Source organism: Pocillopora damicornis, chromosome 1 (assembly GCF_964200805.1).
Source record: "Pocillopora damicornis chromosome 1, jaPocDami1.2, whole genome shotgun sequence".
NCBI classification, from domain to species: domain Eukaryota; kingdom Metazoa; phylum Cnidaria; class Anthozoa; order Scleractinia; family Pocilloporidae; genus Pocillopora; species Pocillopora damicornis.
In genome coordinates, this window is record NC_142670.1 from 19,619,789 (window position 1) to 19,638,480 (window position 18,692).

General features: G+C 35.8%; 1 long non-coding RNA gene across 1 annotated transcript; it reads left to right on the forward strand.

The window, feature by feature from the left end:
* The first annotated feature begins 16,611 nt into the window (after window positions 1-16,611).
* On the forward strand, window positions 16,612-18,084 carry LOC149052566 (uncharacterized). Its single transcript, XR_016186219.1, has 3 exons — window positions 16,612-17,170; window positions 17,682-17,729; window positions 17,942-18,084. It is a non-coding gene; the product is annotated as an uncharacterized LOC149052566 (long non-coding RNA).
* Window positions 18,085-18,692: the final 608 nt, after the last annotated feature.

An 18,692-nucleotide genomic window follows, 5' to 3' on the forward strand; every position in this document is an offset into this window, starting at 1 on the left:
GTGAGAAAATTTTACGCCATGCCCACAAACCAGGACCATGGTACCTCTGTAGTTCTTTTAGAACCACTGCGCACCGTGAATGGTCAACACTTGTAACAGTGCGTCTACCTGTAGCCCGACTTACGATATTAGATCGTCTTGTTTGGTGTTAATACCGTTGTATCACGCGGGATGTTTTTACGCACAGTACCCTTGGACCTACCTCTCTCCTTGTTTTGACCTCTCTTTCTGCCTGATCAATAAGCCTTTTTAGCTGTGTGGTAACCTAGTTTGGAATGAGGAAACAATGATTTGAAATGGCTGCTTAAGTATGTGCTGCAGACGACATTTTATGGACGAAATTACTTCTTGTCTTGCCGAAATGTCCGTATTTTTAAAGTCTTTGAGGGGTGGCTGGAATATTTAGGGGATAAGAACTGTGTACAACATTGAACCAGATGAATTGCTTTGTTCTTAGAAAGAGAATTCTTGCGGTCATAAATGTAAAGAAAGTTCTTTTATGTTTTCCGTTAAACGCGGACTCTCTTGCAACATTTCGCGTCAAACAGCTCTATACCTCGCATTTGAGTCCTATATTTTTTCGAACGTTCAATCTTGTCAATTTCTCATCGTGAAACGTGAAAAAAGGAAACAAAGTCCTTGGTTGAAATCCAAATAAAATCCATGACCGAAAAGGCACAAAGCTCGTTTGAAAATAAGGAATACATAGTCTTGAGCGGTACAAATTAAAGAGTCGTGTTTTGCCCAACCTTCAATAATTTGCGAAGCTGGAACATGTTTTTCCCTTGGTTTTAATCATGCCCGACCACCGAAACGTACCCGTAATATATACGAAAATAGTGAAATAATACAGCACAAACAGATGATTTTAACTCTTCTCACCCTGCAACGATTACAAGCGCCGATGGCGAGTCTCTCTTTGCTCCGCGAGGCGAAAAGCTAAGCAATAAACCATACTTTTACATTGGTTTACCGTCGTATACCACTTGGGATGTTGAAGAACGAGAAAAAAAAGTTTAAGCAATGACGTTCTGCTAGAGAATACTTCAGTTTGGAAGGAGAAAAAAAATCATGAAAGTCCACCTCTGCGCATGTGATAAAACTTAAATTTCTTGTATTGAAACCTAGACCGGGCTGCGCATCAACCAGTCGTCTGTCAGGGTCTGTGTATTCCAGACATTCTGTAATATCAGTTCAATATTTTTATCTTTCAAACTTCTTTTGGTATCTTTACCTTCCCTAACCCCCATCCTGCAACAGATCAATATGGGCTGGCTTATGATGTGGTTCACACTACATGTCAGTTTGTATCGTAAAGCCATATGTATTACAACAACGTGTGATCATAGGAGAGGGAGGGAGTAGTGAAAAATTTTAAAGTGTTCGATTCTTTTCAGTGCTTTGAATTCAAAAAAACCTTCAAAGTCATTTTGTTCTAAAAAATAGCACGTTTCCTTGTTGCAAACTCAAATATGGAAAATCGAAAAGAAAGCATCGGTTCTTTGATACTTTAGGTTTATTTGCGGACAGTTTTTGTGGATCCTGACCTTCTTTAATATGTACGATGTAATTAACATTGCCTTTTAATGGTTTTTTGCAAGGGCGTTGGACAACAACCAGTTGGAGGAATTACCATCAGACATTTTTAGTAGAAACACCAGGCTGGGAAACCTGTAAGTTTATACCCAGCTTTATTTATACAAAAGATGGCTTAAGTCCAAATCTACCGAACATAGAATTAATGTTTTATCTCCAAATGATCGAAAAGTCCTTCTTCTCGAACGTTAATGTTATTTCTAATGCTGATGTGCAGTACATTTGGATCCAAGTCTCCCATGTTTTGACCGCTGCTGAACAGAATGTGCCACCAGCACTTTTCATCCTCCTAAATGTTTATTTACGCCATAAAATGACCAGCCCTGTAAAAATTGGGATTTTGAACGAAATATTAAAAAAAATTTAAAAATAAGAAAAATAACCCAGAAACTAACATAGAGCGTAAAAATGGGTTCGATGTTTTATTAAAAGATTAGATAATTCAGGCGTCACTGTTTCACGTTTACGCCCTCCATAGTAATCATGGTGTGTACAATGACACGTATTATGTAAAATACCATACAAAGTTAAATTTTCATTTGGTGTTAATGCCGTTTTACCACGCAGGATGTTTTTACGGACAGCACCCTGGAACCTATTTCTCTTCTTGTTTCTGCCTTAGCAATAGACCTTTTTAGCCGTGTGGTCTCGTAGTTTCGAATGAGTAAACAAGAATTTGAAATGGCTGCTTAAGTATGTGCTGCAGACGACATTTTATAGACGAAATTACTTTTTGTCTTACCGAAATTTTCATATTCACGGACTTAAGACTGCAATATTATTGAAATAGGCAATAATTGAAGTGGAGTCTTTTTAAAAGAAAAATTGAGATAATTAAAAACAAACTAACGAGCACACGATCTTTAAAGAAAAAAAATACATGAAACGGGCGCAAAAGGGAAGCGAATATGATAAAAAAATAAGTTTCGGGGATTTTCCGATTTAAGCTTATAATGAAGCAAAAAGTTGCTTTTGGTTCGCGTTATCATCATCTGATCGGTAGCCGGTCAAGGTTCTCAAATCACTGAATGATCGGCAGTAAGAAATTTCTCTGAAAATTTAATAAATTAAGCGAGCCTACACGATCCAAAATACTCTATATCGATGAAGGACTGCTTTAGGGTTTTTGTTTTTAATGTTTGTTTTGTTTTTTGTTTTCGGGCATTTGTTTGTTTTTAATTGAAGTACTTTTCCATTGGCGGCGTCGGAGTGCAAGTTTCTTAATACTTGAACTTGACAGCCCTATTTAAAGAAATTTAACTGGATTCGGAGACTGGTTCTTTGTGATTGAAACTGTGTAGTTACTTTTCATAAGAGGTCATGTTTGATACCCTATCCAATCGACGGAAAAGTATTCCGTCATCAGTTTCTTCCTCACCATTTTCCTGGCCTCCTTCGGGTTTGGGGATAAACAGCAAAACTGCTTACAGTTCAGTCAAATTATAAATTTACTAACCTCTTTCTTGCTATACAGTGTGTGTTACTTTCTTTACACACGATTTTTTTTTTTCTTGAAAGCACCTGAGAAGGATTGGAATAAAGTTAAACAAAGTTTTTTTTCGAATGTGATTTACACGAAGGGGTTTTGAATTTGGGGACAATTATACAGAGAATGTCACAAGATGGTATTCAGTTGTAAGGTCAGGCGCATTTTCTAAACCGTACTCGAGAAAAAACATTGATTTATTATGAAGCGAGACTTTGCTGCAAAGTAGACCGTTTGCGAGAAAATGGTCAGAAGCTGAAACGAGCTACTCTGTGCGGATAGGACGCCCAGTTACCTGGATGAGACAGAATAAAATAGCAATTTTTTTTCCATGTTTTTTTGTCTCATTGCTTATGCACAGGGATGCCAATGATGTTTTTCCTTTTTTTATTGCTTTTTGAGTTTTTTCCTTTTTGCATGATTTTTTTTCTTTTACGCAGTATGGGTGAAAACTAGACTAAGTTAAAAATTGTTTCAATAGATGTCATATACATCTGAATAAAAAAGTTTGTATTAGGGTTGATATTGTTATTGTACTTGTATAAATCTTTAATACTTGGAAACATTGAGGTCTTTCATCATCTTGAAGCTCTGACTTAATCAATATTTTGATATGTTTTCTTGTAATAGGACTCTTGACGAAAACAAGCTAAAGAATTTGTCTTCAGGCATTTTTAAAAACAACCTTCACCTTTCATTTCTGTAAGTAGGAGATGTATTGTACTTACTTACAGCAAAATTAGGGATAAATGTAAGACAACCAGAAAGACCAACCAAGAATTTTGTATCATTTAGCTATGATATGAGTTTGTTCATGTTGGCTCGGGTAAAATTTTGCACTTATACAGAATTTGTTTCAACTCTGAAAACTCAGCATTTACAGTAGTGAAAATCTTATGGGCTTGTAAATAACGTTTTCAGCATTATTTGAACGGACTGAGTTGCATTGGGATTTGAATTTCAGTGCAAATTGAGACTGTGCGTTTGATGTGTCAAAGAATGCGCTTTTCACCATCAGACCGTAATTTGGTGTAAATGCATAAGTTAGGAAGTCACGATTAAAACAGAAAAAGAAAGAGCAGAGAAGTAATGGGCTCCTGGAGAATAACATGGTCCTAAATAAATAGCCCATATGACAATCCCAAGTTATAAATTTAACAGGGCAAGGTAAACAGGGAAGAGAGAAACCCAGAGAGGTGGGAAATCCTACTGAATGGACGGAGACTATCCGTTCGTTTAGGGAACACTGTCACTGATTGGAACCGGGGGATCAATTATACCCCATGAGTATCTTGGGCGTGGCCTCTAACCCAGACCACCGGGTCCGGTACTTTCACCACTTGCTGACACGCTACTCTCTATCACACATGCGCAGTCTAACCTTAATCACAAATATTTTTGGGTGTAATATCTTTCTCCTTTAGTGGTTGCTAGCTTTAAAGTGTTAAAACCCTTAAAAATTATTATTGTTATTATTATGGTTATTATTATTACCATTATCATTATTATTTATCAATGCACTTTACCTGATTTTGTTCTTGAAATTGTAGTTACTTGTCCGGTAACCCGTTGAAGGAATTGCAGTCAGATGTTTTCAATACAAATATCAACTTGAAGTACCTGTAAGTATAATTTTTTGTTATAAAAGTAGCAATAGAGCAGTACAATGATAATTTGTCTTTATAGTTAATAACTGGCTGACACGTAAATTTTCTGAGTCCTTTTTCTTAGACAAGCCAAGAATTTTTGATGAAAGATTAAAACAATCTAGAAGAAACGCCATTTTAGATGACGTCTCCAGCTCTAAGTATTATTTTTGACATAACTTTTGGCATAATTTGGAAAAACCATCCTAATTTTTTTCTGTTTTTAATAAAAGTAGTATTACATGTAAAATCAGCATATATTCAGTCTTTTTGAAGGGAAGCTTAGCAAAGTCGTGACATTTTTTATCGCTGACTGATTCATTCTCTAGTTGGTTCAGGCTAGTTTCAAATTTTTAATGTCTTGGTTGCCACAATACTTAGCCGTTCGTCTTCTAGAGGACAGGCAACACCGGAAGTAAAGATTACATTGATCACATTCTCCGCTTTCACAGACGATAAAGTGGCTTCGAAAGGAAAAATGATGCTGAAATCAAAATTTTTAAATATTAAGTCGCCACTTCTACAGGTAGTCGATGATTTTGTCGGTATAAATGTGTTTTATCAGAATAAGAAAATAACAAACAAAGAATTAAAACGAATCGAAGGTATCAAGCTTTATCAACAATTTTCTTTGTTTCTCAGTTAATAAGCATAGTTTAGGTACAAAATGTTAGGGCCTAACTGGCTCCCAGCAGCAAAATTTGCATATGTATCTAATATCACGAATAATATCTTGTTATTGACATAGCAGGCTATCTTGTTACGGTAAAAACATCTCAAAATATCGCAAGGTAACGAAAACAGAATGGAGGAAAGGGAATCTTAATTTTTTTTTTGTTTCGTTACGAATTTGCCTGGGTTCCCTCGTTACTGCCATTGTTTGAAACATTTTCTTTGAATGTGTTTCTATGAATGTGCTCCTTTATTAATCTTCAAAGGGCGTTAGTAATTCATAATATACTCAAAATTAAATCTTTAAATGTCTTCTACTAGAAGACACATGATTAAAAGGTCTTATGGCCCGGACGATCATGAAAATTAAGTAACTTAAAAACATAACATTCACTGTGAATTTCAATGGACTTCAAATGAAGGTCATAGCTTCGTAAAAAACTTAATTTATCCCCCCCCTTAAAAAAATGCTAAACTCACTTGAATTATTTACTTCACGCACTTTGTTTTACCATTTATTTTTTAAGGAGATAACTCGTCTTACACCGTATTAAGGAAAAAAAATTGAGATGAAATCGCAATGATTACAAAAAGATAGTCATTGCCTCAAGTTACACTTAAATTTTAATACGTGATTTGGTACGGTATTGCTGCTCTTTGTACGTTATGCAACACTTATGTATGTGGACTGTATCAATAGGTACTTGTCTGAGATGCAATTGCACAACCTTCCACCCGGAATCTTCGACTGGAACACAGAATTGAGATTCTTGTGAGTAACATTTATCTGTCGTTATTATTTTTTAAACTCAGGATTACCGACCAGTGAGTCGTATACTTTGTTTAAGAACCTAAGATATGTAAAGTTCAAAGGTGAAAAAAAAATCCTGCTCAATTTATCTCATACTCTGCTCTAAAAGAACAAATCACACACAACTGAGTGTCGCGGCCAACCCTCACACTTGCTGATAAAACTCAAATTTCATACCTGTTATCACCTGCGTGCCAATATCGCATGTCCAGAGGAACAAGGAATTTGACAGATTTAATGATACCTAAAATATTTTCAAATCTTTCTTGAAGTGCGGCTAAGATGTGCCTCTTTTGCGGCAGAATAGCTCTAAAACCCCTTAAGTGTCTTTGTTTTAAATTGATACTAGTCAATGTGTTACAGAGAAACCTTGACAAGTTCATCAAATTCCACGTTCCGATTCACCATCCTCGAATTTATTTATTGTTCAAAGCTGGGTTAAGATACCCCAGGGTAGTGTGAAATATGATTTCAGATCTGAAAGCTTTGAAAGAAAATTCAGTTTAAATCTATTTGATGATCAATTTGATGATTGAATGTTCTGAAAAAAAATTGGAAATTTTTTCTCAAAAATGCTTTTGAACTGATAAATAAAGAAACGTAGATTGAAAGTTAACCCTAGGTTAGTATTAATTGGCCTTCGAACAACTGAGCCCAGGCGTATCTTAACTCTATTAATCAGTTCATATGATAAATAACGCAGACGCCTGAATGACAACGACATGAAAGAATTAAATGGAAGCACCTTCAAAAAAATGGCAATTTTAGAGGAACTGTAAGTGAATATGAAAATAATGTTTTTGAAGGCATTGCTACCCGTAGAAACAAATTTACGCAATTTATAATTTCCCACTGCAGGATCTCAATGTATTAAATTCTTTTTTTGTGACTCATACTGTGCAATGATACAGAATCAGATAATAGGAAAGCACTGATAACTTTTCGAAATCAGTCAGATTTTAAAAGTTAGGAAAGGTTTAAATTCTCACTGCACTCAAGCGAGACCTCTTTTGTCAAAGAATTTCTCTGGAAAAGTTTTATCGATATATCTTCTGATGCAAATCATTGCTCCAAGTTGATAAAAATTGAAGAATTGAGGTAAAGTGAAGATTAATTCTTAACACTGCATCAGCTTGAGAAACCATTATCAGTTTGTTGATGTTGTCCTTCTAAAATTTTGTTACATCATATAATCCGTCCCACTCCTAAGTGCGCCATGCTCTCGAGCTTATTATTTTCCAGTTCAGCCCTCCCACTCGTTGAATAACTACGTAGAACTTTATCGTATTGCATTGCTTCGAATGACATTGCATTTTGTTGTGATGTATGATCAGCCACATGTAATTATTTGTTTTATTGTGTTTCGCACGATACAGTTATTAGAAATAACTGTGTTTTGGTTTTTATTCTGCCATTCTTTTATTTTTTTTTAACATTTTATTTCTTTTTTTCTCTTATCGCTCATACACTAATATATAACCAATAGACTAGTAATTTGTAAACTTCTCAATAAAACTAAGTAGATTTCTCTTCTTCAACGCAGATGGTTGCAAGACAACAACTTCACTGAATTGCCTCCCGAATTATTCCAAGATCTAAAAAGACTGAAGGAACTGTAAGTTACATGCAGACGCTTTTTAGCTATTTAGCTCTGTAACAGCGGTTAAGGGATGATTATTAGCATTTAATGTCGCCTCCCTTCCAAAAGAAGCCTGCTCGTGTGAATTTATTGATAATAATAATCTATTAACCCTATTATTGCGTCAATAATTATACAAGATTGGAGGAGATATTTCCATTTCTGATATTGCCTTCAGCACTAAAAACGGAAAGAAACCAATTGAACCGTCTCAAACTGTATCGCCATTGTTGTTCTGATAAGCAGAATAGAAGATTTTCAGTCATAAAGCAACGAAATCGATGCGTGCCATAGATCGTGTCTAGTCATTAAATAGTTTTCTGTTGTGAACTAGTTAGGTGTCTGCACAAAACACGGGTTCGATGATTTCTTTACTGAGTAATTCACTGGAATAGGAGAGATAATCAGCTTCTACCAGCCTCAGATAGCAGTGCTAAGGGTGCGATCAAATTTCAAGTGGCTATTCCTTTTCTGTAAAATTAGCGAGCCAGCCATGGCGATTGCACATTACGCACATTGCTTGTACACTATTACTTTCATTTCCTTCATTATTCTTAATGACCATTGTCTGTATGTCTTTTTTTTAAACGAATTTCAAATAAAATTGTGAATTAAGACGCACTTTATTGTCTTGTCATTCCTATTAGCTATCTGTCAAACAACAAATTGAAGACTCTACCGGAAGGAATTTTTAACAGCCTTTCCAGTCTGAAATATCTGTGAGTACATTAATCATTCAACAAAAGAAAAAATGCTAAAAGAGGTCAGTGAATGTTTCCAAGAGCACATTTCTCAAAGCTGCGTGCCCATGTTCAGTTAACAGAAACATGTAAGGTAAAATTGAAAGGTCTGACATGTGTATAAATCGAAATTTGCGAGCGCTCATGTTCTGTTACTAAAACAGCACAGTTCTCGTGCTAAATTTAAATAAGTTGCCAGATGAAAGTATGCTAAAACAGGTCATTTATTATGAGGAGAGCAAAAGAAAAGAACACCAACTACCCCTGGATCATTCTCCTCCATAAGCATTAGTAAAAAACTCTATAGATCACTTTTTGTCTCGCTGTCATGAAGATTTCATGGTCAATTTTTGTAAAGCTGTTTAAACGAATTTTAGAATGCTTCATCACGTTGATGTGCTTAGGTGAGAAAAATTGAGGTACTTAAGGAGTTTTATTCTATGAATCAATATTGGTAATTTCATGATTATAGATTTGTAGCTATGGTTGTTATTATATTTTAGGGATTTGTCAAGTAATGAAATTGGTTATCTACCGCCATACATCTTTAAAAATATTAAAGCTGTAAAATTTCTGTAAGTGATATTTTCCTTCAGTTAAGATAAATCAAAATTATCTTCAAGAGTTACCTTGCGATTACAACAAGAAGTGAAGAAATCGGCTTCCTAGTTTATGACAATTTACATTTCTTATATATTTTAAGCAGCTCAAAATTTTTTGTCTTGGAATTATTTTTTGTGACAGAAGCTAAGAATTTGTTGACTTAGATCCTAAAGCAACCCAAATAATATAATTTTGTAAAAATGGGCAATAGACTACTTACGATTTTTCAAATTCAGCTTTAAACACCACAGGGCCCAGTTGTTCAAAGCTCGATTAGCCCTAACCCAGGGTTGAATTTTAATTCAGGTTTCTTTATTTCTTTGTCCAAGAGTCTTTTAGGGAAAATTTTCACTATTCTTTTTAGAACATCCAATGATCAAATTGGAAGCAAAAAGATTTGAACTGAATTTTCTCTTAAAGCTTTCAGACCTGAAATCAAATCTCCCACTAACCCTGAGTTACCTTAACCCAGCTTTGAACAACCCGGGCCAGACCTCGAGCAGAGGTTTCTGGTAATAAGTTTCTCTGACATGAGAGCATTAAAGTTACATGTAGGTCTAATGTTTTCTTTTTTTCTATGATATTCAAATATCAAACCTGGGAGTTAATTGTGCTGCAGTAAATTAAGAAGATAATTGTCGCGATGGGCGAGTGAGGACCACATTCACACAAACATAACTCAACATGGCGGATTTTATTCTCAAAATGCCTCTCCGTTTCTTTGCACGTGTTTTCGGGAATCCCGCGGAGGGATCCCGTGTTACTTAAATCTCGCGGAGTAACGCTTCTCCGTGACAATAATTAAGGCAAAAGTAGATTTAAAGATATCCCTTCATGTGTGTATTTCAGTCTAACATCTACAACGCGCTTTTTCAGGAAAATGGACTACAACAAAATTGAGAGGCTTCATGAAGATCAATTCCAGGGCTTAGTGAAGTTGTTCGAGTTGTAAGTACACTTAGATTTTAAACGTTAATTTTTCATTATGATCTGTTACAATCTTAAGCATATTTTAAAACCAGCCCATTCATATGAATTTTAAAAAAAACTCATTCAGTGAATAAAAGTTGACATGAAAATGTCTACAAATTAAACATATTTATATGGAGAGAGGTGATACCCAAAAAAGGGCATGATAATCATATATTAGCAAGGTTTTTCTTTTTAACGTTTAAGCGATAAACGGCTCAAGTGCAAAAATGAGATTTCTGTTCATATTCGTCCTTCAGATTATAGAGCCGCAATGATAAAGTTAACTTGAAAGGAAAAGAGCTTTTTTGAACAAAGAAAAAAATGGCTTCAATTTAGCTGAGTCTATAAATATTGAGTTTAATTGCGAAGGTTTGGATTAAAACGGTCATGAAATTAATTTTCTGAGGGAATTAACCTACACAGATATTAGTTGGAATAGAAAATCAGGAGCCATTATAGGGAACACCTTAGTAAATATAGTTAGTATCCTCTATTAGTAATAGCCTCTATAATAAATGGATCACAATCTTTGTCACCAGATCGATATAATTGTGGTATAATTTTGATATCAGTTTTGCTGTTTAAATTAGATGTGCCATGCCTATTTATGCTATGTTACTTGTATATTAATTTAAATTCCCCCTCACCTGTTTAAGACACCTCTCGGAGAACAGAATCGAGGCTTTGCCCGACAAGATTTTCGAGGGCGTTAAGGACCTCAAGGGCCTGTGAGTACAGCTGAAAACATACGAAACAATTTCTTTAATTGTTTTAAAAGATGAAAATGTACATAACAGAAAGATGCACAATATGGAATTCTTTTTTGAAAATGTTAACATGATCTTTAACAGGCGTGGTGTAAATTGTAATGCTCAACAGCGAAATTTTATTACTATCTACTTTCTTAACGAAAAAAAGGTGGCTTGCTATAAACATGGTTTTATTGAGCAAAGGTGGATATTATCAAAAAAGCAAACAAATGCAGTGGAGAACTATGATAGTTCCGACGGCAACTTCAGGTGTAATTTTTAAGAATCAGACAATGCAAGACCCTGATTACCATCTGCTAGTTAATAATTATGTTATTACTTTTTACAGAAGTATCTTTGGCAATAAAATACAAAATGTCACTAGCACGACTTTCAATCATGCCCGGGAACTGCGATTTTTGTAAGTTCACTGCAAATGGCAGTTCTTTATCACGGTACCTACAATAAAGCCGCATGTATTGCAAGCAGATAAGATGCAGGTGTGAAGTTAATTTAGAGTATTATAGTTAATTGGGTATAATTTTTAATTTGTTAAAGTCAAAGGAAAGGCTTGGGAAAATGAGATAGACAATTTATTATAATCTAACTTTATTTTCACCTTCTATCTAAATTTGCAGGTTCATGCACTACAACCTGATGGCTGAGCTCCCCATAGGCTTTTTTGGGCTTCTGCCGCACATTATCAGAGTGTAATACTCCATTATAATAATTCAACACGACGGCTTAATAGGAGATTTGGGGCGGATGTTGTCTGAATTACCCTTTAAATAGAAATTATTTTCAAATTGTAATGTGGGTGATGCAACCATTTTAATAATTTTGTTTCCTTCAGTCTGTTATGGTTCAGTTGATCAAGAAATTTTCATTAATGCCAACATCTTCTATCTATTCCGATACTGAAATGATATGAAGCCACATTTAGATATTAAATACCATTGCCTAAGGTATGCTTCGCGAGGCTCTCTAATTGCTATTAATTTATGAAAAAATGCTTATCAATTATCTTTGCCTCAGCATAGATCACGATTTTCTTGCCGATTGTTTTCGATAATCTTTTTTATTTTGCTCTCATTGTTGTAACGATAAACCCTTTCTAATTCTCTCTTCTTTTTCTAATTCCAGAACTCTGGACACCAACCTGATGTGCTGCCACCTTGATCTTTTCAGGCAGGATGCCGATTGCGAATTTGCCTTCAATGATAACTTCGCAAGCTGTCACTCCATGTTCCGCAACCTTGCTCCAAGGAGGAGTCTTTGGGTTGTCGGCCTTCTCTCGTTGCTTGGGTCTGTGTTCGTAGTTGGGTGGCAATATTTCTTCCCTGATAACAATATGGTCCAGTCTATTATGTTGGTAAATCTTGGTATTTCAGACGGCATCATGGGTATTTACCTCATCATTATAGGTATAAAAGACCTGCAATGGTCAGGGGAATACTACCTGCACGACTATGAGTGGCGCACCGGCTGGTTTTGCCATTTCAATGGCGCCATGTCTGTCCTTTCAAGCGAGGTGTCTGTTATGATGATTTCTCTGATTGCATGGGACAGGCTCAAGAACATTGTGTTTCCTTACACGTTTGCAAAAATTACACCAAGGCAGACCCGTATTATGTGCGCAGTTATCTGGCTGGTAGGAGGCATTATGGCATTCCTTCCCTTGTCTGGAATGCGATACTTTGGTGACTGGTATTATGGCAAGAACGTGGTGTGCCTGCCCCTGCAACTTTCCCCGCAGTTACAAGAAGGCTGGGAATTCTCCACTTCCATCTTTATCATTTTCAATTTTTCTCTTTTCATCTTCATAATGATTGCTTATCTTGCCATCTTGTTGAAATCATGGTCGTCGAGCAGACGGCTGGGTGCGCATGGAACTGTTCGTGAAATACGAGCAAGAGCACAAAGCGCACAGGCGAAAAGGGAAAGAGCACTTGCCAAAAGAGTCTTCTTCATTATTCTGACCGATTTCCTGTGTTGGATACCAATCATTGCTATCGGCATCAAGTCGCACGTCGAGAAAACGTTTGATCCACCTGGTGATCTGGCAGTGTGGATTGCAGTGTTCGCCCTGCCTATCAATTCAGCTATCAACCCACTGCTGTACACGCTTTCTACTCCACAGGTAACAGTTTTCTCTGGCTTTGAAATACGATACACTGTCATTTTCAGTCTTAACAGACACCCCTGCGAAATGATTTTTGAAACAAACACAGATCGATTATCCCCACTGTTTTCCAGAAATTTTGATACTTTCACTCAAAGGCAACCTCTCTCTTTTTCAAATTTATTCTTATTACGACTGACAAATTATATTTTCAGACCCTCAAGTTACAGTCGATAAAAGTTTGTTTTTGTATATTTTTCGCGAAGTACCCCAGAAGTGGAGAAGCACAGTTTTTCTGTTTACTTCTACACAGTTGGTTATAACCATGGAGACAAACCTAAATTTAAATGCAATTTAGTAAATATCTCTTTCATTAACTGCCGCATAAATTGATAATGTATAGGTGCAAGCTGTGTTGAAACCAAAACTTAGGAAACTGTGGTTCAATGTTCGATCTATTTTCCGAAGTGGACAAAATCAAGAAGGTACGGTGCATTTATACATACCATAATAAGGCCTTGGAGGAGATGAGGATGAAAGTGGTATGAAATGGTAAAAACAAACATTGCTTCCAATATAAAAAAAAAAACAGAAAACGAAAACAAACAGACAAAAAGAATTTTTTTTAAATCTCAAAGGCATAATAAAAAAAATGTTATAACAGGTTTTCGTAAAGAACAGAAGGTATTGTAGAAGAGGCCGGCAAGAAAAGAAATTAATGCAAGAGAGTGACTAAAACTGTGGGAAGAAATGGGGACTAAGCACTAAATTTATAATGTCAATAGGAGAAACGACCCGATTAGAAATCATAATTTAATGTTCATGAGCTATTCCGAGTTATAGCGGTTCAGAGATAAAGTGCCGCAACTTCGGCGCGGGAATGAACTGTCATCGGTATAAAGAGGAAAAACCGAGGTAGTAAAAATCAGCGAAAATTTTTCGAACTTCAAAGTGGGACAGTCAATTTTATTTTATTTCATTTTTTTTTTTTTTTGTGGGAGAGATATGGCGGCAAAGTAAAAAAATATAGAGCTGTTAGATTTATGCGCGAGGGATGCATTCTGTTTTTTTCCTGCTGATTCGTAGCGAGGGGTTACTGTATTAGGCAAAATAACACAAAATGATATGAAACGAAATGAAAATTCTGTCATTTGTGAAAAGAACCCAAAATCTTACATTTGCGAACTGGAAATCTGTAATTTGCAAGACTAGAAGTGTGGAGAACTTCAAGATCACCAGCCGGAAGAATAAATCTGTCGGTTCATCACAAGTTTGGATTGCATATGCAACCTATTGTGCAATGTAAAGATAGTGCGCAACAAGCGGTAGAAACGGCCGAAACTTTAGTTTCTTGGGTTTTATCAAAACTTCCTAAATGCTTCATATCCCACGAATGCACAGCTGAAGTATCAACCAATTGTTTTATAACATTGTCAACGCATTATGTTGCATGTTGTTTTCTCACAATTTGGGAAAATTTCGAGAAATACAGCGCGCAGTTAGTCTCAAATAAGTCGTCTTCGAACAATCACAAGTTCTAATGAAACTAGATAAGTTCAAAAACCTATCCCCAAGCTAGAAAAAAATTTGGCAGTTTTTTGTTATAATGTACTCAGAAACCAAAATTTTTAAAATAAAATTCGCAGTGCATACTTGGCAATCAGATTTCAAAGTCACTTCTTATATACGTCGGGTTTACCCAATGAACGTGAACTGAAAGGTAAGTCAAAAAAGACGTAAAAATTTCAGAGAGAAACGCTTCATTCAAATAAATACCAAGTACGCTATGTATTGCCGAAAAGAATCATATTTCCTTGGGTATGTTCGACCCGCGTTAAAGATTCACATTTCTGGGATTGCTGTTTACTTGACTTCATGGCCAGAATATTGCGAAGCGTTGTGTTCAAAAGTTATCACATCTAAAACAAAATCTTCTTTTGCAGAATACTTCAGGTATGTTAACACTTATAAAAATATATCTAACGAGCAAAAGAATGCCCCAAAATAGCGAAGTCGACTGTTTTCAGCAAATTCAGTTCCGTTTTCCATCCATGATTCGGATCGTGTTTGGGAATCGTAGTATTGCTCACCCGAGAGCTCTTGCCATCGCTTTTAAGACTTAAAAGATCATCGCTTCCCAAACGAGTATCCTTCCACAGATTTACTTTTCAATAAGAGCTTTTAAAGGTCTATCTCAATCGGGATGGAAAGGATAAATTTCTTGAAAACCTCTCAGCCAAACTCGTCCGCAAGTTCGCATTCAATCGCTGAGGAAAATTTTCAATCTGGAGGCATATGTCTGCTGACGTCATTAGCGTGTACAATAGGATTATGAAGTACGCTTACGCTGTTGAATTTGGGATCTTGAATTTGTTAGCTATGTTATCAGTTCCTCTCTCCCACAAATACTTTTTCACTCTCCAACAATGAATTCAAGAAACTTTCGCTAATTATTCTTCATACCGATGAGATAGACTTCGCCTCTTTCTCGCGCCGTAATTTAGGCACCAGATCTCTGAACCAAGCAATATTGGGGCAAATGGATACCACTTGCAAATTAAACCTTTTTTAAATAGAATGTGAGCGTAAAACTGTGAACCATTTTCAAAATATAGATGGATAAGCTTCTAAAGATGCAGATCTGACTTGAAGAATGACTTTTTAAACTGATGTTTGGATAAGCCTTAATCTTTGTTTGTAAAAGTTTAAGACAATTTTTTTTTCTTTTTGTTTTTTTGTTCTGTTACATAGCGGAAGCAGGAAATGATCAGCAGGGACAGATTATGAATGAAGAACACGCCAACAACGAAGAGGGTAATATATGATGATTCCTTGTGTAATTGCAAATTAAATGACTTCTCTCCAACTTGGTAGTGTTCAATGTATAATGATTTTCCTTTGTTTCTTCTCTTCCTTTTTATTCCCTTTTTTCTCACATTTTCTTCCCATAGGAGAGCAGATTGAAATGCAAGAAATAGAGCACAACGAAATCCCGGAAGTGGAAGCTCCTGAATCGCCTTTTCTGCAACCAGGTCAGTATTCCATCCGTATACTTATTTTCACTGAAACATAATTCCGCAATTAGCTAAGTGGGTAATCAAGTGGGAAACCTCTGAAGCAAATTATTCGTCTCAGTAGTCGTAGGTATTATATCGTGGGTATGAATGTACTTTTTTTTAAATAATTTTGGTAATATGTGATTGATTTCATAGTTTTCAACTCGCATGGCACGTGTATATATTTAAATTAAATCATCTACCACATGTTAGCACTCTTCCTGATTAAAAAAAAAATAAAACATACCACTCTGCTCCTCTTCCGATAATTCTGTTTGTGCATTTTGAGAAAAGAAAAATAGAGGAAGGGCTTCCCGTTATGACATAAACGCCATGAATTTCAATGTAATCACGATAGGCTGATTACTGAAAGAAAAAACCTATAATAAAACTAACTCCTTTGGTCTTTCTTAAGTTACCTTCAACAATTCTGGAGACAGTTCTCCTTACGCACTTTCTGAACCTCACTTGGTTCCCATACGACAGAGCTCTAGTTAATGACTAACAAGTATTCACAATTATCATTCCATGATTTAAGTTTGCGGTTCTACTATAAGGTAAATAACTTAAGCTTGAAAATAATTTTTTTGGTCCATCGACAGCTATGGAACAAGCCTATGGAGGGGATGAGACCCCATCTTCTTCTGGTAACATGTCTTATTAATTGAAATAAAATTCCCCGCCTATTATTTTTTTTTTTTTTGTTATTATTTTTTTAATTTCAAAAATATTAAAACAAGTCATGCAGAATTGTTTTATTCACAAGAGTGGAACTGTAATCATTACAACTGTAAATTGTAACTTCGACTGCTGTTTAAAGTTGTTTCTGAGAATCACAAGATGCTGAGCAAGAAATGATGTGGTTGGAGTTAATGAAAGAAAGCATTGAGTCACATCAACTGTTTTTTGAAAAAGTGTGATTTCAAATACACGTTATCATGCGCATAAACTTGCACATATGAAATAATGTGAGCTGTATAACATAAGCATCATGGCATGGTTTACTCTACTTGTTCTTTTGAAACAGACTATGAGGATGATTTTGACATCCGACCAGCCACTGAAAAGACTGTCGAAGGTAAAGAACTTTTAAACAAACTATGTAAGTCTACCAAACAATAAATTAAGAGGAGCCTCGTACAACCCAAAGTGCTGGCTGGTTCCACTAAGCTGGCTTGTGGTTTATTTATTTATATATCGTTGTATGTTATCCAAAAAAATATTCTATTTCGGTCCCCTGAATGAATTCATAGAAGAAGCTAGGTGGTCACCATCTCCTTTAAGGTCAAAAAAATCTTTCCTCACTAACTGAAAATAATTACTCTTGCAAACTTAAAAAAATAGAGTGAAAGAAATTGGACAAAATTAGACGTATTCATGCCCTACACGCAAGTGCACCAAACACCACTTGCCTCATGCCCGTTTAGGGTAGAAGACTCTTGCGCAATACCTATTAATACACGAGTTGAAAAATTTTCAACAAATGTCGTTTGTTTTAATGATCTTATTACTTACTCATGTCATAATGCACGTAGTTTCAAGTTTACAAGTATTCGATAACTAAATTTCTTCAAAATATGTTTCTCCAGGTCAAAAAGGAGAGAAAAAGCGTGAGCCTGAACAGCCAATTGAAGAAGGTAAACTGCATACAGTTCAGTTTTTTTTTTTTTTTTTGCTTTAATTTTTTTAAACCTTTACAGCTAAATGAGCCAATTTGGTGGCTTCGATCATGGGCCGGGTATTATGAAGTTAGCCTACACAGCAACACTGACAGTTACATAGTGCATTCTATACGTTTCCCTTAAAGTACTCATATCTCATTATAACTAACAACCTTGCTATCACACAGAATCTAAGGAGCAAGTGAAGAGTGAAGAGATTCCAATGCCAAGTGACGAAGGTAAAGGAAATAGAGATTTTGATTGGTTACCCAAGGTGTTAACGCGCTAGATGAATTATTGAAGCATATCTTTTACCTCGGTAGTCCCTGGAAAAAAAGATAATGACTTCTTAAAATGCTCAAGTCAAAGCAGGATTGAACGACTGAAACTAATGTACATTTTATCAAATGCTTTATCTTCTTAAAAAGCTGAAAACCTCGAAGAAGACAAGAAAGTGCTTGAGCCTGACATGGACACGGAAGAGGAAGGTAACATTCCTTATAAGCAGATAACTTGGATTTATCGACCGAGTTGATAATGTAAACTGATCCCCGTGAAGAGTTTCAAAGCTGATGCCTCGAGCGTCAGCCCTACGTCAGAGCGAATGGAGGAATTTAGGTTGTGTGAGTGTTTATATGTGGAAAATGGAGATACGCTATAGGTGAGAACATGGTGACAAGGAATATTAGAGTGAATAAAAAGCGTTTGTTGATACTGTGGGGATCAAGAGTGCCAATTTGAAAGATAATTTTTTTGCTCTAGAGTTTTGCCCCCTTCTGAACTGCCTAGATATAGGGAAAGGCTGTAGACTGCCATGTGATTCCTAGAACGTTCAGGAAGATTAAAGTATCTAGCAACTCGTTTGGATGCGTCTTTATACGTTGCAAAGGTGTTTTAGAAATTGGCCACCTAGTCACCATTCTGTGTCATCAATGTATA